General features: G+C 41.5%; 1 protein-coding gene across 9 annotated transcripts in view; it reads left to right on the top strand.

Moving 5' to 3' along the window:
• The window catches only part of LOC140477201 (coiled-coil domain-containing protein 102A-like), a 570,837-nt gene that overhangs the window by 3,448 nt on the left and 543,971 nt on the right, over positions 1 to 23,418 (top strand). For 4 of the 9 annotated variants that reach the window (XM_072570686.1, XM_072570676.1, XM_072570678.1 and 1 more), the window contains exons 1-2: positions 13,546 to 13,630; positions 14,150 to 14,281. The exons of 3 other annotated variants lie outside the window; for them this stretch is intronic. The gene's annotated coding sequence lies outside the window, so the exon portion shown is untranslated. Of the gene's footprint in view, positions 1 to 13,545; positions 13,631 to 14,149; positions 14,282 to 23,418 lie in introns of those variants that run through there. 2 more of the 9 variants (XM_072570684.1, XM_072570680.1) reach the window with 2 other exon arrangements.

The raw sequence follows: 23,418 nt of genomic DNA, 5'->3' as shown, positions 1-23,418 counted from the left end.
AGCAGGACAAATTCAATGCCCCATCAGTCTACTATTGATCATCAGTAAAGTGATGCAAGGAGTCATAAATAGTGCTATCAAGCAGCACATGCTCAGCAATAACTTGCTCAGTGGCACCCAGTTTGAGTTCTGCCAGGGCCACTCAGCTCCTGACCTCAGTACAATCTTGGTTCAAACCTGGACAAAAGAGCTGAATTCCAGAGGTGAGGTGAGAGTAACAGCCCTTGACATCAAGGCCACATTTGACTGGGTGTGGTATTAAAGAGCCCTAGCAAACCTGGAATCAATGAGAATCGGGGACAAACTCTCTGCTGGTTGGAGTCATACCTGACACATAGGAAGATGATTGTGGTTGTTGGAGGTCAGTCACCTCAACTCCAGGACATTTCTGTAAGACATCCTCAGGGTAATGGTTCTATGCCCAACCATCTTTGGCTGCTTCATCAATGACCTTCCTTCCATCATAAGGCTAGAAGTGGGGGTTGCTGATGATGATTGTGCAACGTTCAGCATAATCCATGACTCCTCAAGTGCTGAAGCAGTCCATGTTCAAAAACAAGATGATCTGGACAATATCCAGGCTTGAGCTGACGAGTGACAAGTAATATTCATGTCACGAATGCCAGACAATGATCATCTCCAATAAGAGAAAATCTAACCATCATCCTTTGGCATTCAATAGTGTTACCATCACTAACTCCCCACTATCAACATCCTGGAGGTTACTAATGATCCAAAACACAACTGGACTTGCTACATAAACACAATGGCTACAAGAGTAGGTCAGAGGATAGAAATACAGTGGCTGGTAACTCTTTCCCTGACTCTGCAAAAAACTGTCCACCAAATCAGGAGTGTGATGAAATACTGTTGAGAGTGTGGTGCTGGAAAAATATGTGAAGTGGGGTGAACTTTCCTTTCAAAGCCATGTCCATGGTGATAATGGCCAAGCAGCACAGAGAGAAGGGCAGTTTCTGGTTGGCAGTGCCTGAAATGACATACATCTGGGTCTTAAATATGATGCTTGTGAAGTCAATGCCACCAAGTCCTGGTAGTAATGAGAACTTTTGCCACACCTGCCATAAGATTTTGTAAGACACGCAACAAAGACACGCAGTCCAAAGATGTGCAGATTAGGTGAATTGACATGCTAAATTGCCCATAGTGTTCAGGAATGTGAAGGTTAGGCACATTAGTCAGGAATAAATATAGAGTAATGGGTTTGGGTGAGAGACTCTTCGGAGGGTCTGTGTGGGTCTTGTTGGGCCAAAGGGCCTGTTTCCACACTGTAGAGATTCTAAGATTCTAAGAGTCCACTTGCATAATTAATGAAGTGAAGAAGGGAAGATTGCATGAAAAAAATTGGTGTGAACCGAGTGAAATGGGTGTCATAAATCTCACTCAATAAAACATTTTGAGCAAAATGTTTCCATTTTGAGTTATTGTTTTAGCTTCATTTTTGAGTTGTCAGAGTGGCATCCGATTGTTTAGGAACTTACTAATATACATTCAAATACCTTTTGAGGTGAGCAATTCAGTGGCTTAGAAAATAGTGGAAAGAGAGAGAAAAAATTAGGCTAATGCTCAACAACATGGAAAGATAGATTGGAATATTCACTTTTGGAAAAAGAGACAGAATTATCCAGAAGGTGAGGTTTCTGTCAGAGAAAAGCAGGTCATATCGACAGAAAAGACCTGTAACAATAACAGTATGTTTTAGCAGTCTCCAGAACTGTCAGAGCAGAGGAAAATGAAGCCCTGTGTGGAATAGAAGTTAATTACAGAGGAACCTCAATTATCTGGCATTCAATTATCCAAATTTTGGATTATCCGGCAAGATCGCAAGGTCCCGATGCTTGGTTAACCTATGTTATCCAGTACTCGATTATCTGGCATTCGGTTAACCGAACGAAATACTTCTTGTTCCGTGTCTTTTGGATAATCAAGGTTCCTCTGTACAGCAAAGCTCCAGGAAGAGAGAGTATCTGAGAGAAAGATATCCTGCAAGGCTTTTAAATGTATGAAATTAAGGAAGCCATGTCAAGGAGTAAATAAGTCTTAGCAATTTGTTTAAGGGGTCTCACAAAGTGACAATAACTAAAGAAAACAGCATTGAGTGAATGCAGGAGTTAATGTAACAAATTTTGCCCTTACATTGAAAGTACATAGATAACCTCCTGTGAATATGTTTGTTGATTGACCACCAGAGTAAACAAATAGCAAACACAAAACATATGCTCTATCAATCCAGGTACCACTCTGGAATCAGACATGTTCAGTATTAGTTATCAGCTGGGAGCATAACACATTCACGAATCAGTAATAAGCCTCATCAACTCTTATAAACATATGTATGTGTTTCGGGCAGGTTCATATTATCTCAAAAGTTTTCTAAAATAAGGGATTTTTCTTGAATAGCACCATGGCCTTGATTTTCCATTTAAGATGCTTACTGTGCATATGTCATGAAACACATTTGGTCAGTCATCATTATGCAAACTGCTGCACTCAATACTTTACCTGGATTCATGGTGAAGTCAACTTATATAGTCAATCCTGACATTAGGGGCCATTTTTGAGAGGGTACAAATTTTATCCACCCAAATCCACATTCAAAGTGCTTGGCATAGAAATAGAAGTTTGAGCAAACTCCCAGTGTTCCCAACCCCTGAATGTCTATCAGATGCCTTGAGGTTCAATTTCTACCCCCTCTGAGCTTTGTTACAGTTTGGCAAGTGATTTGGGTGTCACAGCATCCTAGAACTAACATTTGAGTTTTGGGATTTGATAAGTTATTATTTGTTAGTTATCAGTCCACATCTTTGCTTGGTAAGAACTTAATAATATTAAATACATTGACAAATGCATAAAAATAAGTTTTAATTTAAAAATTACAGGTCAGGAATGTAATCTACCTTTATTACATGTTTTCTCATCGGAAAATGATTTTATTCACCAAGTTTTGGTTTAGCACTCTGTTTTCCAGGATTATATTGGACACGCTAAATAAGGGACAGCTGTGTTTGTTGGACTGAGGATTGGTACTGAGTGGTCCCATTACATGAGTTATTCTATAGGCTAGGTTCTCTATTTTTCTGTTATCTGATGTGTTTTTTGTGGTTTTATATATCTGTAATCAATTTAAACTACATACCTGAAGCATATGCAGATATCACATAATAACATGGCAACCGAAATCTGTAGCCTGGATATTCCATGTGGGCTAACATTCAATCTTTGGGCTGACATCAGAAGTAACAGAAGTAGAATAGAATGGTTACAGCATAGATGAAGACCATTTGGCCTATTGTATTGCTATTGCCATGCAAAGTAGAAATTCACCTTTCCTTGTAGTGCCTGTACATTCTTTCGAGATGCTAATCTAATTCCCTCTTCAGTGTCTCAATTGAATCAATCTCCACTACACTCTCAAGTTGCACATTCCAGATCCTAACCACTTATTGTTTGAACATACTTTCCATATCGTAATGTCACGGTCAGTTTTGTAAACATCATGTTTTCTTCTACTGTTCAGATGGACTGTTAGCCTTGAGGTTACAGCTTACATTAAATTTACCATTAATGCTAGTTCTACTGTGCCTAAACATGTTATTGAGAGTGAAAAATGGATGCTGAGAATTGCTAAGTACTGCCATTCAGATGGATGTGGAAAAAAAAAGTAGAAATTGGCCTGGATGTGTTTTCATGCACGTAATATGCACGTCCTTGGAAGGCACTCAATTAGTGGCAGTGCAAGGACCCTAAAATTGATACATGAAGTTAGTAGGATGAGAGGGAAGTCCACCTACCAAATGGTAGGAAAGCTGCCCAGCAGAATTGGGCAACATATGTGAGTTCCAGCATGGCTTACCTGTAGTGTTGAGAAAGAACTGCTGATGGAACAGGGAAAGCTAAGGTAAGCTCATATTTCTCATTATTTATTGCTGGGTATTACACTACAAGTTTTTCCCAGTGCTCAAACTGCTTTCCTACCAGATCACCCTGTCACTCTTCCAATTACTGCCACATGCTTCCCTCAACTCTCTTGTATACCCACCACAGCACTCTGCATTCATTAATCCAGTGGTTTCCAACCTTTTCAGTCTCAAGGCACACTTCAACAAGACAAACAATTCCATAGCACAGCCACCTTTTCCAGCTGGATTGATTGCCCATAAATGTCATATTTACTTGCATTTACTATGGTTACAGCCTCACTCCAGAGGTTTTTAAACATTATACATACAACAAACTAAAAAAGGATCAAAACATTAATGTTTCAAATCCACCAGAAAAAATACAGTCTTCGATTGCAAGCACAAACCCATTTTCAAAATCTGTTCAACTATTTCTAACTGTTCATGAATAATGGATTGAGCAAAACATAACATAGAGTACATTGCAATTTACTGGGTAATTTAATTTATCATTGTCAAATATACCTAGATACAGTGAAATGTTTTGTTTTGTGTGCAGTACAGGCAAATCATACCATACAAAGTGCATAAGCATCATGGAACAGAATGAGGAATACAACATTACCGTTACAAATAGGTGGACAAGAAGCGAGGTTGATATTAAATTTGATGTGGCAGAGCTGGTATTGGACTTGGGTGGACATAATTAAAAATCACACAACACCAGGTTATTGTCCAACAGGTTTATTTGGAAGTACGAGCTTTCAGAGTGCTGCTCCTTTATCAGGTAGTTGTGGAGCAGGATCATATGATGCAGGTTCGGTGTCTTAGGATCCTGCTCCACAGCTACCTGGTGAAGGAGCAGCGCTCTGAAAGCTCGTACTTCCAAATAAACCTTTTGGACAATAACCTGGTGTTGTGTGATTTTTAACATTAAATTTGAGTGAGAAACCTGGGCCTGTCAGTGTGTGCAGAGCCTTTTGATTTGTCGAGGAATTGATGAGAGAACCATTGCAAATTTTGCTCCATTTACAAGTGCTCCCTGCTGTTGTTTTTCATGTATGGCAGTGGAGAAAATACTAGTTCGTAGAGGTATGTCGTTGCAAACAGCAATAGCAAGGTCAGAGATTGTTGGATATTCATGTACTGTAGTCAGTCAAAACACACACAAACACACTTAGCCAAACTTCAGCTTCATTGTGCAGTCCATCTGTAGCTCTGCATATTCCTTTTGTTCTTTTAATGTCAGCTTTCATGATGAACAGAAGACAGTGAACAAAATGGAATCAAATATCCAGTCATAGTGTTCCACATTGTTGAAGGGAAGTAGAATTCAAGTTTCTGTTGCAATGCTTTGAGATATTTGGAAATTAGATTGTGCATCTTCACAGCTGCATCTGCTGCTGACGTTGCTAGTGGAAACATCTCAAGTGAACCCCCTGACATTGTCTCTTGCCAAAGGCCCAGATTTGACCTGAATCCTTTGTTTTGTTCTTCCCTGCATTTTCGTATCCAGTTATTCAGATGACTGACAATGTCTGTGAGGTATGCAGTAGGTGGTCTCAGCGTCAGGATTTTGCTCTTACTGACAAATCTGTCATGCAGCTGCTCCGTTAGTGCAAATGCTCCAACTCATGTCCCAAGTTTGTTTTCCCTCAAATACATATTATTTCCTGAAATATTTCTTCACCAGTTACATGACTTGTTTGCTCCCTTACAAAAGAAAAAAATATCCTGAAAGGACATCAATATATCGAATGTTGGCCAGCAGTTGGCTGTGCAAACGTGAGGACTGCAGATGCTAGAAACCAGAGTTTAGATCAGTGTGGTGCTGGAAAAGCACAGCAGGTCAGGGCAGCATCTGAGGAGCAGGAAAATCGATGTTTTGGGCAAAAGCCCTTCCTCAGGAATGACCTTCCTGATCAAGGGCTTTTGCCCGAAATGTCGATCTTCCTGCTCCTCAGATGCTGCCCTAACTTGCTGTGCTTTTCCAGCACCATTCTGATCTAAACAGCAGTTGGCTGTGTCTGATTTTACTGGTGGACTAATCAATATGCAAAGCAAACTTCCCACTAGCAACTAACATCTTTTGCAGCACTTTCTCTTTCAGCTGATATCATCAACTTGCCATTTAACTGTATTGTCAGAGAGCAGAAGTCTCCTAATCTCTTTTGCAGCATCAGCTCCTGATGACACACCTACAATGTTGTTACATGCAGATATGATTAAGGTTTTGGCAATAGTATGGGGCTTCTTTGATTCAAATTGAGCCACTAGTTAAATGGCCTCTTAAGTATTATCTGATTAACATGGCACATGGAACATAGACACAACATGCCCAGAAACTCGAGCCACACTACCATACATCAAAGACATCTCAGTGATGAGTACCAGACCAGTCCAACCCTTTGGCATCATGGTAGCTCACAAATCTACCAACACACTGAAACAGCTACTGATGAGCCTGAAGGACTCTATACCAATAACCAGCAAAACAAATGTCATTTACAAAATACCATGCAAGGACTGAAACAAACACTATATCGGACAGACAGGCAGAAAACTAGCCACCAGGATACACAAACACCAACTAGCCACCAAAAGACATGATCCACTATCATTAGTATCCTTACACACAGACGAAGGACACCACTTCGACTGGGACAACACATCCATCCTCGGGCAGGCTCAACAGAGACACGCTCGGGAATTCCTAAAGGCCTGGCTTTCAAACTAGAATTCCATCAATAAACACTTTGATTTGGATCCCATTTACCAACCTCTGAGAAAAACAATTGGAAATGGTATCACCCACCTGAACAGACCAAAACACATAAATATAAAGTAGGACAGAACCAGAGGCTCACTGATGATGTTACCTAGCATGGTGACGAAATGTCTGAAAACAAACCTGCCAGCTCAGCAAGTAAACTTATCACCTGAACCTCAACCTGAGCTACAAATCTTCGCAAAAATCGCAATGGAGTTAATGGATGGAAGGTTTGTGTGATGGACTGGGCTGTGTTCCAGACTCTTTGTAGTTTCTTGTGATCTTGGGAAAAGCAGTTGCCATACCATGCTGTGATGCACCCAGATAGGATACTTTCTATGGTGCACCTCTAAAAATTGTTCAGAATCTTTGTGAACATGCTGAATATCCTTAGCCTCCTGAGGATGTAGAGACATTATTGTGTTTTCTTGACCATCGCATCGATGTGGGTGGACCAGGACAGATTGTTGGTGATCATCACACCCAGGAACTTGACGCTCTTGACCACCTTCACCTCAGCACCATTGACATACACAGGGGGGGTGTCCTCCATTCCACTTCATGAAATCAATGACTAGCTCCTTAGTTTTGCTGACATTAATGGAGAGATTGTTGTCTTTACCCTTTGTTGCTAAACTCTATCTCTTTCTTATATTCTGTCTCGTCATTGTTTGAGATCCGACCTACAACAACTGTGTTGTCAGCAAATTTGTAAATGGAGGTTCTGTAAATGCAGTTCTGAGGAAGGGTCACTGGACCCAAACCATTAGCTCTGATTTGTCTTCACAGATGCTGCCTGCTGAGCTGTTCCAGCAATTTCTATATTTGAAATTGTAAATGGACTTTGTGCGGAATTTGGCCACATAGTCATGAGTGTATAACAAGTATAGCAGGGGCCTGAGCACGCAGCTTTGCAGGGTACTGGTGTTGAGGATTATGGTGGGGGAGGTGTTGTCGCCTATTCATATCAACTGTGGTCCATGGGTCAGGAAGTTAAGGAGGGAGGAGCTGAGACCTAGGTCTCTGAGTTTAGAGATGAGTTTGTTTGGAATTATGATGGTGAAGCTGGAGCTGTAGTCAATAAGTAGGAGCCTGATGCAGGTATCCTTGTTATCCAGATGTTCCAGGAGGAGAGTGTAGGGCCAGGGAGGTGGCATCTGCTGTGGACCTGTTGCACCAGTAGGCAAATTGCAAAAGATCAAGGCAATTTGGTCGGCTCAAGTTGATGTGAGCCATGACTAACCTCTTGAAGCTCTTCATAAATATGGAGGTCAGAGCCACAGGATGGTGGTCATTGAGACACGCTGCATGTTTTTTCTTTGGCACCAAAATTATGGTGGTCTTCTTGAAGCAGGTGGGGACTTCAGATTGTAGTAAGGAGAGGTCAAAAATGCCTGCCAATACTCCTTCCAACCAGTTGACACAGGATCTGAGTGCATGGCTGGGGACTCCATCCAAGCCACTCACTTTCTGTGGGCTCACTCTTAAGAAGACTGATCTAATGTCTGTGGTGGTGGTTGTGGGTACAGGTATATCTGAGGCCATTGGGATAGGTTACATCGTTTCACTGACCTTCTCTTCCATGCGAGCATAGAATGCATTGATCTCATTGGGTAGGGATGTATTCTTCCAATCCTGTTTGATTTCACTTTGTTGCACATTATGTCATGAAAGCCTTGCCACAACTGACATGTATCCATGTATTTAGTCCGGGTCTAAAGCTTAGTTTAGTATTTCCTCCTGGCATCTTCGCTGGCCTTACGAAGGTCGTACCTGGACTTCCACTATAGGTCAGGGTTGCTCGACTTGAACACCTCAGACCTGGACTTCAGTAGGGAGTCTTCTCCTGGTTCATCCATGATTTCCAGGTGGGGAACAGTCCGAATAACTTCTTCGGCATTCAGTCATCTACACACTTACTAATGAAGTCTGTAATGGTAGTGTTATACTCGTTTAGGTTAGCTGCTGAGTTCTTGAATATGGACCAGTCCACTGACTTTAAGCTGTCCCATAGAAGCCCTTCCACAGGACCAACATATCCTGTCCATGAAAATCCAAAGACTAGATTACTCTCATTATACTGATTCTGAACAATTCTTGCTTTTGTCCTTTGTGTTTAGCTATTGCATCCACTGAATTGCAGAGGAATCACCTCTTTTGACAAAAAATGTACCCATTTCTTGTTCGAAGCTATTCTATGACTTAGATCACTGGCTTAGTTAACAAAGAAATTCATAAAATATTCACCTTAAAATCCATGCTAATATAGAGGCTCAGTAATTGAGTATGTTCAAGATGGAGATGGATAGATTTCTACACATTAAAAGCAATCAGGGATGCAGGGGCAGTGCAGAGTTGAAGTCATGATCTCACTGAATGCTGAAATAGGGAGGCCACTTCAACAGTTACTCAACAATTGCTTACCTCTTTACTGTAAATGCACAGTTTCTTCTCATCCAGTAGATAGAATCATAGAATTACTACAGTGCAGAAATAGGCCTTTCAGCCCATCAAGCCTGCACTGACTCTCCAAAGAGCATCCTACTCATACTCTCACATATCACTGTATTTGCCATGGCTAAGCCACCTGACCTATCCCAATGGCCTCAGATGGACCTGTACCCACAGCCACCGCAGACATTAGTTCGGACGTCTTCAGATTGAGCCCACAGAAAGTGGATGGAGTGCCCAGCTGTGCACTCAGATTGGAGGGAGGATTTGCAGATTCCTGGGTACATTCCAGGGCAATTTGACAAGGATAATCCACCTAACATGTACACCTTTGTACTATGGGAGTAAATCCTTCTTATCCTGTCATGGCATACCTGTTGAAACCTCTGAATAATCTGCTCACTATTCATTTCTTCACCAGCACACAGTTCTGCCATGCTTCACATTTTAGAAGCACTAATCAATTTAAGAGTGAGTGAGCTCTACAGGGAAATTCAAATGCATGGAATCTCTGTTGATCATTCTTGCAATTTTGATGGATACCTTGACGTTCGTGCCTTCCCTTTGGGATCTAATGGTCTCCTCTGCCTCACAAAGAACAATAATAGCTTGCATTTATCCCATGCTTAGTACATTAGGATATAGGCTGTTTCCAAACATACAGAGCTTAATAAGCAAAACCTGAAGGGAGAGTGGGGCCAATGAATGTCTTTCAGCTCCCTGCATTCTGTTCCTATGTACAGCATTGCAAGCAATGAGAGTAATAATAGGTCAATTTGATAGGTACCTAAAATCATTGCTTTGGGTGACATCAGGAAGTAGGCCATTTATGCTGTCGAAACTATTTCAGCATTCAGTGAGATCATGACTGATCCACTTCAACTCTGCACTGCCCCTGCATCCCTGATTGCTTTTAATGTGTAGAAATCTATCCATCTTGAACATACTCAATTACTGAGCCTCCATAGTCTGTTGGACAAAAAATTCAAAACATTTTCTGCCTTCAGTGAAAATAATCTCCCCCCTTATCTCTGTCAAATTGCCTGCCCCAATGTTGAGCCTGCATTCCTGGTTCTAAACCTCCCCCCATTCCAGGTGGAAAATCCTTTCCATGGTTTCTTTTTCCTTCCAAAATGGATAACCTCACATTTCTCCTCGTTGCATTCCATCTGACAAATGTTTGTCCATTAACTCAGCTTGTTATCCCTTGAAGCCTCCTTATATCCTCTTCACAACTCCCATTCCCACCATCTTTTGTGCCATCTGCAACCTTGGGCATTTTGCCCAGATATTCCAATAACCAAGGAGTTGTTGACAAAACATAGACTGGAGTCAGAACAATGTGCAATCCCCCATTCAGCTAACTCTGTGGGAATTGCCTGGGAAATTGAATTTTCCGATTGGCAATTCCCTAATGTCTATGAAAATGTCCATTACAGTCAATAAGTTGGAGGACTTTGTCTTCACTTAAGAATAATATTTACCCAGGAAAGACTAGGGGATTAATAAATAATCTGCTCTAACCCTTGGATAACTATTTCATTGACCCGGCCCTTCGCAACACAGAACTCACCACTGAAACTCCAGCTATACCTCTTCCTGCCACTTCCACCCCTTAAATACTTAACAATCACCAGACCAGAACCCCTCCCTTGACTTGATTCTAATACCTTCCCTAAACTAACATATCCTCTTGCCTGGTTGGCCTCACCATCCCTTCTCCCTGGCTCAGTCACTTCCTCTCTGACCATGAACATCTACCCTCCCTGTCTCACTCCCTGGCCAATCATCAGTTTGGAAAGTCTGCAATAAGAGGCTGCAGCCAAGTTGGGCTAAGACAGCGGGCATTAAGGTCAGTGGGGAGAAATTATGGGAAGGGGTTAGAGATCAGTGCGGCATGATTTTGAGGTTTTAATGGTGATGGTGGTTGTGCAGTTATAGGAAGTGGTCGGATTACTGGGACAAGGGAGGAGACAAATCACAATGGTGAGTATACCTTAGAGATGATCATGCTGGGCCTTGATGGAAACCCCACCCTCCATTGGCCCCTAAATTAGTGCTGTACAGGTGCTTACCCGATGATTCAACATTTTTAAAAAACCTGTTGGCTCTTGCAAAGCTGGGTAAATTTGAAAAGGATTGCTGTTAAATTGAAGGCAAACGGTCTCATGAAGTTATTTAAATAGCTAACGATTTCACAAAAGAAATGTTTGCTATCCCGGTTTCCTGCCTCATTAAAACTGTAATTGTGGCTTCCATGTGGGTTACATTTCTGTACTTTTTAACTTCTAAACTCCCACCTAAACCAAACCACCTTTTAGTGGTTCAAGAAGGCAGCTTACCTTCTCAAGAGTAGCAGGGAAAACCAGTAAATGTTGGCCCAGCCTATGACCCCCATGAGTGATTAAAAACAAAACTTGTGGTTGGAGGCTGTCATGATATCAGCACTGGGTTTCGAACCGATATCATGAGTCTGTTGGTGAAGGAATTACCTTTGTCTCTAACAGCCAGGTTGTCCCTTGATAGTCCAAATAGAAATGAGCAGATATTGAAGGCTTGCATGATATGAAAGTACCATGGCTATGACCAGAGAAAGGGAATTTGTGTGTAACTAGTCAGTTTTTGAGGAGGTGCCAGAGAACGTTGCCGATATGTTGTGCAGGAACGTTTAAAAGGTGTTTGATACAGAGCCACAGAACAGACTTGTGAGGAAAGTCATAAGTCATGGAATAAAAAAGACAGTGGCAATATGGATACAAATGTTAAACAAGAGAAGGGAAACAGTAATGGTTAGTGGGAATTTTTAGATCAGAAGAAAGTTTGTAGTCAAGTTCTGCAGGCTTTTGTATTATGACTCTTGCTTTTCCTGATACATATTAATAATCTAGATCTTGTGTGCACAGACAATTTCAAAACTCCAGTCAACACAAGACTTGGAAGAATTGTAAATTGTGAGAAAGATAATGTAGAACATGAAAAGGACATTGAGGAGTTGATGGAGTGGGCAGATAGGTGGCAGATGAAATTCAATACAGAGAAATGTGAGGTAATGTACTTCAGGATAAAGAACATGGAGACACTATAAAATATAGGGTACCATTCAAAAGCATGTGTGGGAGCAGAAAAACCTGGTGGTATATGTATGTAAGTCATTAAAAGTGGTCAGACAGGTGGAAAGAGTTGTTAATATTGCATGCAGTATTCTGCTTTGTGATAGAGTACAAGAGCAGGGAGATTATGATGAATGTATAGAGTTTCTTTACAGTTCTGGATGCTACATTTTAAGAAGGATGTAAACACATTGGATGCAGAAGACGTTCCAGGGACAAGAAATTTCAGTTATGACAATAGTTTGGAGAAGTTGGGACTGCTAGGAAAAGACTAGGAAGAAAGTTTATAGGTTTTAAAGTCATGAGGAGTCTGGACAGAGTGAATATGGAGAAACTGTTCCCAGTTGTAAATGGATTGAGAACCAGGGAGCACTGTTTTAAAGCATTTTGCAAAAGAACCAAAAGAGATGTGACAATACTTTTTCATTCACTGCTTGAAGTGTGGTGGAGGAATGTTGAATTGAGGCATTCAAGAGGGTTGTGTATAGTTACTTAAATAGAAACAATGTACAAGATTACAGGAAAAAGACAGGGGATTGGCTCTAACTTAAAATGCTCAGAGATAGTGCAAACATAAAAGACAAAATGATCCCTTCTGCATCAATATAATCCTGTGATTTGGAGGAGGTTAATCTGTTGGTAAGTGCAGGATCAGGAGCTACATTTTACCCTGATGTCAAAAACGCAAAACTCTCAAATAATTCAGCTTCAGGTTTTCCATCCCTAGGTGACAGAAAGAATTTGTGAATTACTTCCCACAGTTTACATAGTCAGCAAAAAGATAAACTTTAAAAAAGAAACTACAAATATTGGCAAGCACAAAAATACATCAGTTCCATGAAGAATATTACACAATTATATTTGAAGGAGCAACAATATCAGTTGTACATATGTATTCTATCCATTTAAAAACTGTAAGTAAAAGGTGCAGATATTCACTACAAAGTACAGTGATGAAAGCCGCATGCTGGTTGGGAATAATTTCAATCAGACACACAAGGTTGCAACCCTCAATTAGCAAAAAAAGGGACGAATGGGTAAAATTTTGGCTGCTCCCTGATGTATTGCCCCTGGTCAAATAGATTCTGCCAAATGGTAAATGTTTGATCCATTAAATGCTTAAATTTCAAAATGGTGTCATTTAATTAAATACATCTGTGATACATATTGGGAATAGTAGGAAGAGTGCATGGTAATAATTATTTCTTCCTGTGTCCTGATGCTTTATGTGCCATCTGACTCTTTTCCTGCTGACTTATGAAGTGGCTGTCCCTGCTTTTCAGCCAGATGTTAGTCTGTGAAATATCTTACCAGGGTAAGACTGCACAGAAGTGTCTGTACAGTTGTCTCATCCTTAAACCTTACTGACCAATCTTACAGAGGTAAGTTGATATTGGAAACAGGATAAAATGCTATTGTTTGTTAAATCCACAACTTTAGTTCAATGTATCATAATTTTCCTGTGCAGACTGAGTGCTAGTGCATTTCAACTCCTCTTTAGTACTTTCAACCAGTGGTGATAATTTGAAATGTAACTTGGAAAGATTAGTCACTGTTGTTAACAGTTCAAATTCACCACAGACTACAGATTGCCGAAGCGCAAGATCTCAGGATGTTTGTGTTAAGACGTTGGAAGAAGAAAATCTTTCCATGGCCCCGAGGAGAGCTGTAGGAAAGTTTACAGTTATACTTTGCCTTTTGCTGAATGAGGCTGGGTAATAACAGCTTTTTATTACCATTGAGTCTGGGCTAGTCTTGCTTTTTTGGCAGCTATAGATGCTTACAACATGGTTTAAAACGGAAACAAAGTGATTTGGAGCAAACTGCATTCACAAAAGCAGCTTATTGTATAATTTTTTTTTGGTCAACAATTGTACATCATTGTTTTCGGGCTGTTACAGGAAGAACGCAGTATTCCTGCTATTCTGGCCTGACTTGCAGCTGCAGTGATGGAATGTATTGCTAAAGTCAAGCTGTGGATGAGGAGAAACAGAAGCTCTTCAGGAACTAAAAAGACCGTAAAATTGACCTGTGTAAGCCTGTTTAACTATTTGCACTGAAATCTAAAGTTGCACATTTAATTGTATGTTTTGGGTGGATTTTGCATTGCTGGGTTGGAAATAGGGCAGAACAGTAAGTTTTAAAATGAGGTTTGCGTGTGATACTGCTATAGAGTTTGTTTAAATGAATAGCTGATGTTTCAAAATTAAATTATTGTTTAACCAGCTATCCTATGAAGCAAGTGATCTGCCACTGATTTATAATGATTATGCATATATTTGGATGCACAGATGTGGTTGATTAAAACTGTGCTTGGTATGTGCAAGATTATATTAGTTATGGAATTGCATTTTATATTAACCATTTTGTAAAAGCACAGCTGACTTCACCTGCACATGGATCTCTACTTTATACTGTTGTATGGACAGGTCAGCTTACTACACTGTATGAGCTACTGCTCATGACAAAGATGGCTGATACCATCCACTTTAAGTGTAAGAAACTATAGGGCTTGATAGTCCAGTCTGGTAGTAGAAAATCACTTCCTGATCTAACTAGTATCACTTATAGTTAATGAATTATAGTTTACTGCAGCTAGTTAAGGTTACATTAATATGGTAGACGGTGAATCATAGAATCCCTGCAGTGCAGAAGCAGATCATTCAGCCCATCAAGTCCATGCCAACTTTCCCAAGAGTATCCCACCCAGACCCACCCCACCCCCACATACCTCCCCCACCACCCAACCCTATTCCTGTAACCCTGCATTTACCATTGTTAACTCACATGTAGCCTGCACATCCCTGAACACAAATTTAGCATGGCCAATCTACCCAACTTGCACATCTTTTGATGTTGTTACGTGGTATTTGAGGTGGATCAGATGTTCAGCCTCACTCCTTCTGGATTTTAAGCTGTCGTTTGCGTGTCTATATGACACAATCCAAGTGGGTGGTGTTTATGGAACTCCTCAATATTTGCTCCTCACCCCTTTCAGACCCTTTGAGACCCAGAATCAGTATCTACTTTCTCAGCTTGGTTTAGTTGATAGGATTCTCACTGTGGAATCAAAATGCTCTGTATTCAAGGCTTGAATATACAATCTGTGATTACTGTCGAATGCAGTGCTATGAGTATGCTGCACTGCCATTACATCCATTTATGGTTCATATGGACTTTAAAAATCCTGCGGCATAATTTAAAGAAGAGCAATGAATTTCCCAAAGGGTCTAGCCTCAAGTCAGCACTAACAGATGAATGGGTTATTCGACTGGCTATATGAAAACAGAGGGAAAAGTGAGAACTGCAGATGCTGGAGATCAGAGTCAAAAGGTGTGGTGCTGGAAATGCTCAGCCGGTCAGGCAACATCCAAGGAGCAGGAGAGTTGATGTTTCAAGCATAAGCTCTTCATCAGAATAAGGGGTGGGCAGGGCTCAAGGAGGCTGAACAATAAGTGGGAGGAGGGAAGGTAGCTGGGAATGTGATAGGTAGATGAAGGTAGTGGGTGATGGTGATAGGTCGGAGTGGAGGATGGAGCAGATAGGTGATGGACAGGTAGGACAGTTCAAAAGGGCGGTGCCGAGTGGGGGAGTTGGATCTGGTAGAAGGTGGGGGGACGGGAGATGAGGAAACTGATGAAATCAACATTGATTCCGTGTGGTTGGAGGGCCCCAAGATGGAAGATAAGGTGTTCTTCCTCCAGTTGTCAGGTGTCACTTTCTCTTCTGTTTTTATATAGTTAGTTGAATAACCCATTCATCTGTTAGGTCCCCCATCAAACCACCCTCCACTGTTGGCACTTTCCCTTGCCACTCCAAGAGGTGTAAAGTCTGCACCCAGACCTCCCTCTTCATCTCCATTCAAGGCTCCAAAGGATTCTTCCACATCCGGCAGATATTTTCCTGCACCTCCAAACACCTTATCTACTGTGTCCGTTGCTCTCGAAGTGGTCTCCTGTACATTGGAGAGACAGGACTCCAACATGCAGAACGTTTCAGAGGATATTTCCAGGACATATGCGCTAAACAATCTTATTGCTCTGTGACCGATGACTTCAACTCCCCCTCCCACTCTGCCAAGGGCATGTAAGTCCTGGGCCTCCTCACCGCCAAATCCTAGCCACCCAACGCCTGGAGGAAGAACACCTCATCTTCCACCTTGGGACTCTCCAACCACACAGAATCAATGTCGATTTCACCAGTTTCCTGATCTCCCTTCCCCACACCTTGTCCCAGGTCCAACCCTCCAACTCGGTACTGCCCTCTTGAACTGTCGTAACTGTCCATCTTCTTTCCTATCTATCTGCTCCATCCTCCACTCCGACCTATCACCATCACCCCACACCTTCACGTACCTATTGTATTCATAGCTACCTTCCCCTCTCCCATTTATCTCTCAGCTCCCCTGTACCACCCTACCATCAGTATCCTGATTATTGAGTCACTGTTGACGAGCAGCTCATGTCCAAGGTTGGGAAGCCTTGTTGTGTGACAAAACTTGTATGACAACACAATTGGATTGCTCTAATTTAGTGCTATCATAGACATAATGATTCCAATGAGCTGGTGTGTTGGAGTTTCTATAGTTCAATGAGCTAATTTATTGTTTATTGTGTTATATAAATATGAATCTCCTTCCCTAATTACATTTTGCTTGTGATGGAATGTATTTTTTAAATTTTCAAACTACACTTTTGAGTCAGTTCGCTGTTAGTTCACTGTCTTTCTGGATCTGGAAATCAATTCATTAATGTTAATATCAAATAACTGCAGGAAACTGGTGATTAGTGTTAAGGTTAAAGGATAAACGTATGATGTTTATTGATTAATTATCCATATAATTCATATAATGGGGGTGGCCTATGGCACAATGATAGTGTCTCTACCCCTGGAACATGAGGATAGGGTCAAGTCCCGCCTGCATCTCTGAACAGTTTGATTGGAAAATATCTCTATATATCCATACCAAGGAGAGATTCTCTATTTTTGCTGCCTGAAGGGATCAGTGTTCAATGCATTAGCTTATTGTTTTAAATGGCTTTTCTGTAACTTTTTATTGTACGTCAGCCTCACATTCCAGAAGGCGGCCATCAGTGTGGTGGTGATGAGGGTTGGACAAGGAGGAGGGTCTGTTGCCCAGGTGGCCATTAGCAGGTCTAGGCAGCATTGTAAGACTTGACTTTCTGCTTCTCTTCTGTGGTTATGGCAGTGCATGGGTTGCTCTGGGAGGAAGCATGCTATGTCCACAAGTATGTTTAAATCATTCTGTAACTGGTATGCACTGCAGTGAGCAGTGAGTTTCCCAAAGTTCTAGCCTCAAATCAGCACTAACAAATGAATGAGCTATTCGATTGGCTATATGAAAACCATTCTGTGACTGGTGGGCACTGCAGGGTGTAGGAGTGCATCATCTCTGCAACCCCTAGCACCAATTTTTAATGCACACTTGCTAAATTTCCTGTGACAACTTGTCTTTTGTTACAGTGCTTCTTTAAGGGGGTGTCTTTAGTTAGTTTGAATTAATTAGTTAATTTGCCTATTGATTCTTTGAAAGGTCCATCAAAATACTATACAGAGGAGCCAACTGGGACTGGGCAGTTGATATAACTGGGAGAAATGTTTGCATGTTTAATATAGTTCCAGTAAAAGGGAAGGCTCTTATCTTGGTCCCTGTTTCACCACATGGCTTATCTTAATAGTTAGTTTTGTCTCTTTCCATGCTTGTATTTTTGGACATAAAGACAAAAGATGTCATTCTTCAATCAAGCTACTGAGAGAACAAGTAGATTAGCACAGCGATGTGCTACTAATTGTGCTTCTTTGTGTACAAATCGCATCTGTCAACATTGGAAAGTGGGAATAAGATTTCTGATCCAGAAGATTTAAACAGGTTACAAACATGTGTCTTTTAAAACATCTTTATGATTATCTACTTCTGACGGAGTGTGTACTGGCTGATCATAAATCAATAAAATTAAACCTGCTTAAATGTCAGATAAGTAGTTTAGTGAAATGTATAAAATTTTGCAACATAAATTACTTCCTCATGCCCATTAAAAAGCTTTAAAATTGGTCTGATTTTAAAACTGCCAATGAGCTGATTCAATTTGAATGAGGGAAACTTCATGGGTCTGGTTATTCTGTGTGCATCGGTGGCTGCATGGTATCAGCAAAAATTAGACTGGCGGCAAGAAGCATTTGGCAGGCTAATGATGTTAGCATATGAACAACCACAAGCCGAGTCAGCAGATGTACCACAAATTAACAAATAACATAAACTCATCATAACAGTGCAATAGTTTGTGGCAGTAGAATAATAATCATACCAACTAGGACTTGTGCCTACTGCTTTCACACTAGCTACATGGGAAGGCTGAGAAGGTATCTAACCCATTCCCGTACATTCCACCTATAGCTACTGTACTCAATACATGTCGACTAACCAAAGCTGACAACATTTCGACCCATGAGCTAGCTTGCTACTTTTCCCATTGAATCCATGCTTGAAACCAATCAAATTAGTTGGAAAATGAGACCATGTAGCCTGTCAGAACAAGTCATGTACCTGAAAGGTGGGAGTAAACCAGCCTACTAATTTCTCCAACTGTTGGCTATTAAAAGAACTTTTAAAAGTTCTTAATAAAAAAAGGGCTGCTTCTGTCAAAGCTTTTTGTCGTCAAGACACTTGCAAGAATACCAATGTAGACATCATGTTTAAAAGTGCTCTGCTGCAAATTGTGTTTTGTGGGGCATTCTAAAATATTGGTTAATGCAAATGAACTTCAGTTTTTCAATGCTTTTCTGAGATTAGATTAGATTACTGACAGTGTGGAAACAAGCCCTTCGGCCCAACAAGTCCACACCGACCCGCCATCCACCCAGACCCATTCCCCTACATTTATCTCTTCACCTAACACTACGGGCAATTTAGCGTGGCCAATTCACCTATCCTGCACATTTTTGGACTGTGGGAGGAAACCGGAGAGATAAGAAGAAAATTTCTTAGTACTAAGCATCAATATATTTCATTGATTAATTCCTGCATTGTAAGGTTTTAGAAATAAAATAAATTGTACTTATTTATAAAAATACACCGAGTTCCCATTTAAGACTTTGCAACAGTTATTTTTAATTATATGTAATTAAAATCATTGTCCTTTCATTGGCTGTGGTTCTTATATACATCCTATAACTTCAGAAAGCATTTTCTGTTTGCATGCTTGTAGCAGAAGTGCCTTTGTACCTGTGATATAGCCAAAGGAAAATCCACATTTCCAATATCAGACTGAGCAATATCTACAGGCAAATATTGGAGCAATGAAATTCAGGTTTAATTCCAGCCTTGGGCAACTGTCTGTGTGGAGATAGCACATTCTCCCTGTATCTGCGTAGGTTTCTTCCGGGTGCTCCGGTTTTCTCCCACAATCCAAAGATGTGCAAGTCAGGTGAATTGGCCATGCTAAATTGCCCATAATGGTAGGTATATTAGTCAGAGGTAAATGTAGGGGAATGGGTCTGGGTGGGTTACCCTTTGGAGGGTTCGTGTGGACTAGTTGGGCCAAAGAGCCTGTTTCCATACTGTAGGGAATCTAATCTAATCTGTGTGCATTCAGACTACTTCTATAATGTTCATCTGATGCAATTCTACTTTGTACTAAAGCTGCATTGTAGTTTTAAAAAGTCTGAATCAGTAACAGCGCACAACCTGTATCTGAAGGAAAGGAGCATTAGATTCACTTGAGATAATCTCACCAGACTATGCGTCAAAGTCAGTTTATGGTTTGGCACGTAACTGACCCATCACAAATTCAGTGTGAGTGTAAGCTTAATGGCAGTTTTTATAAAATTAATTTTCTGGAAATTCAAGAACAGTCTGCTGTGTTGGGCTCTGTGCCTTATCCCAAGCAAGGTGGGCTCCTAGATTCCGCCCCCCCCACCCCCGAGGAAAGTTTGTAATATAAAGTAGGTAAAATAAGATTTAGCAGATCTGGAGCTGAAATGAAGATATCCAAGGGAAAGAGAGCAGCCAGGACACTCCCCTACCATGTCAGGCACACCTGCAGCCATTACCTTGACTCCCGTGGCAGCGCCCTTAGGTTCAGTGGAGTTACAGCATTTACTAACGGTGTTCGCAAAACTCCATGAAAAAATCAAGGGACCACTGTAACCAATTACTGCCATGCTGACAAAGCATGAGCAGGAGATCCAGGTCTTGGATCAGCATCTAGAAGTGTGGAACAGAGGACAGTGGCCTCGGAGGCTGCAATGGAGAGCTCCAAGGGTTGGGCCCAAACCTTGGAAGGCCAGGTTCTGGCCCTGCAGGAACAAGTAGGTGACCTTGAAATTCGAGGTTAGAGAAAAAAAGCTACAGATCTTGGGCTTACTGGAGCATGAAGAACATGAAAACCTTCCTGATTTTCTCAAGAGGTGGCTTCTGGAGTTGCTGGGGCTGGAAATTGAGTTGGGCCAGATGAGTGTCAAACGGGCCCACTGAATCACGATGCACAGGTCCAGGCCAGCACAGTGCCCCAGCCCAGTCCTAGTGCTACTCCAGCATTAAAAGGAAAAGTAGTTAATAATAGAAACGGCCAGAAGACAGGGAGGAGATCCACAGGCTTTGGCTTATAAAGGTTCAAAGATAATGTCTTTTCATGACTTTCTGTGGCCATAATTAAGAAAAGGAACATATTTGGATGATGTAAAGAACAAATTAAGAGATTTGAACATTCAATACTCTCTGACGTACCTGGCAATGCTACGTTTCAATTATGGGAGAACTGTCTACAACTTCGACTTGGCAGAAAATGTAAAGGAATTTTTGAACTCCTTTGGCCAAGGGGGAAGGAGAAAAAGATGCGTGCAGACAATGGCATAATATAATTTTTTTTATCTTCTCTGTCTTTGTTCTTTTCCCTTTTGGGGTCCTGAGCCTTATAGACTTTGGTGTAAAATCTGATATGTTTTATCTGTTTGGTGGTTTTTAGTTATTCTATTGTTCTGTTTTGCTGGGAGAGGGATGGTTACTCCTTTGATGTAAAGATGTGTGGGATTGAGATGTGGAGGGGGACAGATGGGCGACCATTGCTAACTTTTAGGATTGTAAATAATTTTTTTTTCCATTGCATGGGTTTGGGACACAGCCTTAACTGGTAGGTGCGAGAATGGTTGTGAGGTTGGGAGTGAATGCCCCCTATGGGCAAAGGGGGAGATTCTCAGGAGATTTGTGTTTTTTGTGTTTATTTGTTCAAGTTAGGAGTAGAGGTTAGTTTTTTAGTTTTAGTAGTTTTGGGAGTGTTTGCAGGAATAGTCTTTAGATTTGATAAAATCTGTTTTTTCTTTACTCATTGCACATTGAATGGGCTTCTTCCTCTCAGGGGACTGTGGGCTGCAGTGGGTGGTCATGGCTAGTGAACTGTTCAGATGGTACACCTGGAATATAAAAGGGAGCCATTCCCCATTAAAAGGAAAAAGGTGCTCTCAAATCTTAGGAAGGAAAGGATTGACATCGCGTTGTTTCAAGAGACACATTTGAATGATGGGGAACATCTGAAGGTACAGCAGGGGGGAATATGATAGGATATTGTTTTCCTCCTTTAACTCCAAAAGCAGAGGAGTGGCCATACTGGTATGAACGAACCTTCCATTTCAGATCATGTTAAGGTTTATCATTCTCAAGGCCCTGATACACGTTTACTGTCCCCTGGCACATCCTCTCAAATTTTTAGTTGATGCAGTCTCTAAATTATTGGCTCTTGGGGTGCTCCGTACGATTATAGGAGGAAACTTTAATTGTCTCATGGACCCTGGGATAGACAGGATGCCAAGAGGGCTGTTGGGTACACCTCGGCAGTTTAGACAGTTAGTGGACTTGTGTGAGGAGTTGGGGCTAGTGAATGAGGTGCCTCCACCTGAATGGGAGGGGCTTTACCTTTTACTCCAACCCGCACAAGTGCCACAGAAGAATTGATATGTTCTTTGTTCTGTCGGTTTGTTTGGACTTGGTGTTAGCCTATAGGATTGGGAGCATAACTATTCCAGATCATGCGGCAGTATATTTAGATGTTAAGAGCAAAGGTAGTGGAGGGGGCACGCGGCATTGGTGTACGGATCCATTTCTGTTGAAGGATGACAACTTTGTACAGTATATTACAAAGGAGTTCAAGGTTTTTTGGGATATCAATCAGGGTACGGCCAGTAATTCATCAATGCTCTAGGAGACCACCAAAGCATTCTTAAGAGATATGATTATTTCATACCTGACAATGAGAGGGAGACATAGAGGAGAGCAGCAGCGGATGTTTGAGGCCTGGCTGATGGCAGCCAAATTGGCGTATTATACCAGACCATCCTTGGTCAAATTGCAACGGGTCATGGCTCTCTGGGCTGCTCTGGACTCAGCATTCACACAAGTGGCGAAGAGAGAGAGGTCTCCTTTGCAAAGCAAAGGCTGTTTGAATATGGGGATGAGCCAGGTAGATACATCCCCATATTTAAACATCCTTATCTGGCTTACCTGACTAGGAAGGAAAGTTGCTCCACAGTCCATTGTGTCCACCAGGGAGAGAACTGGCAATGTCACTCGTGAACTGAGGAAGATCAATGCCAGATTCTGGGAGTTCTATGCAGAGTTATACCATTCGGAGGGCTGTGGGGATAGAGAAGCTAGAATGGAATCCTTTTTTGAAAGCTTTGACCTCCCCGGTATGAATACAGATCAAGCCTCCCTTTTAAATGCACCTCTAACAGCACAGGAGGTGCAAGACGTGGTAAGGCACCTGGTCCAGAGGGGTTGTGAGTTCATTTTAGAAGGAGTTCATACACATGTTTGCTGAACCACCTCTAGAGATGTATAGTCATTTGTATAGCCAGGACTGCCTTCTGCCCACTATTAGGGAGGCCAATTTATTGTTGTGGTTCTGTTCACCAAGCTGGGAATTTGTGTTGCAGATGTTTCGTCCCCTGTCTAGGTGACATCCTCAGTGCTTGGGAGCCTCCTGTGAAGCGCTTCTGTGATCTTTCCTCCGGCATCTATAGTGGTTTGTCCCTGCCGCTTCCAGTTGTCAGTTCCAGCTGTCCGCTGCAGTGGCCAATATATTGGGTCCAGGTCGATGTGTTTATTGATAGAATCTGTGGATGAGTGCCATGCCTCTAGGAATTCCCTGGCTGTTTT

The sequence above is a fragment of the Chiloscyllium punctatum genome, chromosome 5 (assembly GCF_047496795.1).
Source record: "Chiloscyllium punctatum isolate Juve2018m chromosome 5, sChiPun1.3, whole genome shotgun sequence".
NCBI classification, from domain to species: domain Eukaryota; kingdom Metazoa; phylum Chordata; class Chondrichthyes; order Orectolobiformes; family Hemiscylliidae; genus Chiloscyllium; species Chiloscyllium punctatum.
This window is presented reverse-complemented; position numbering and strand designations above follow the sequence as displayed.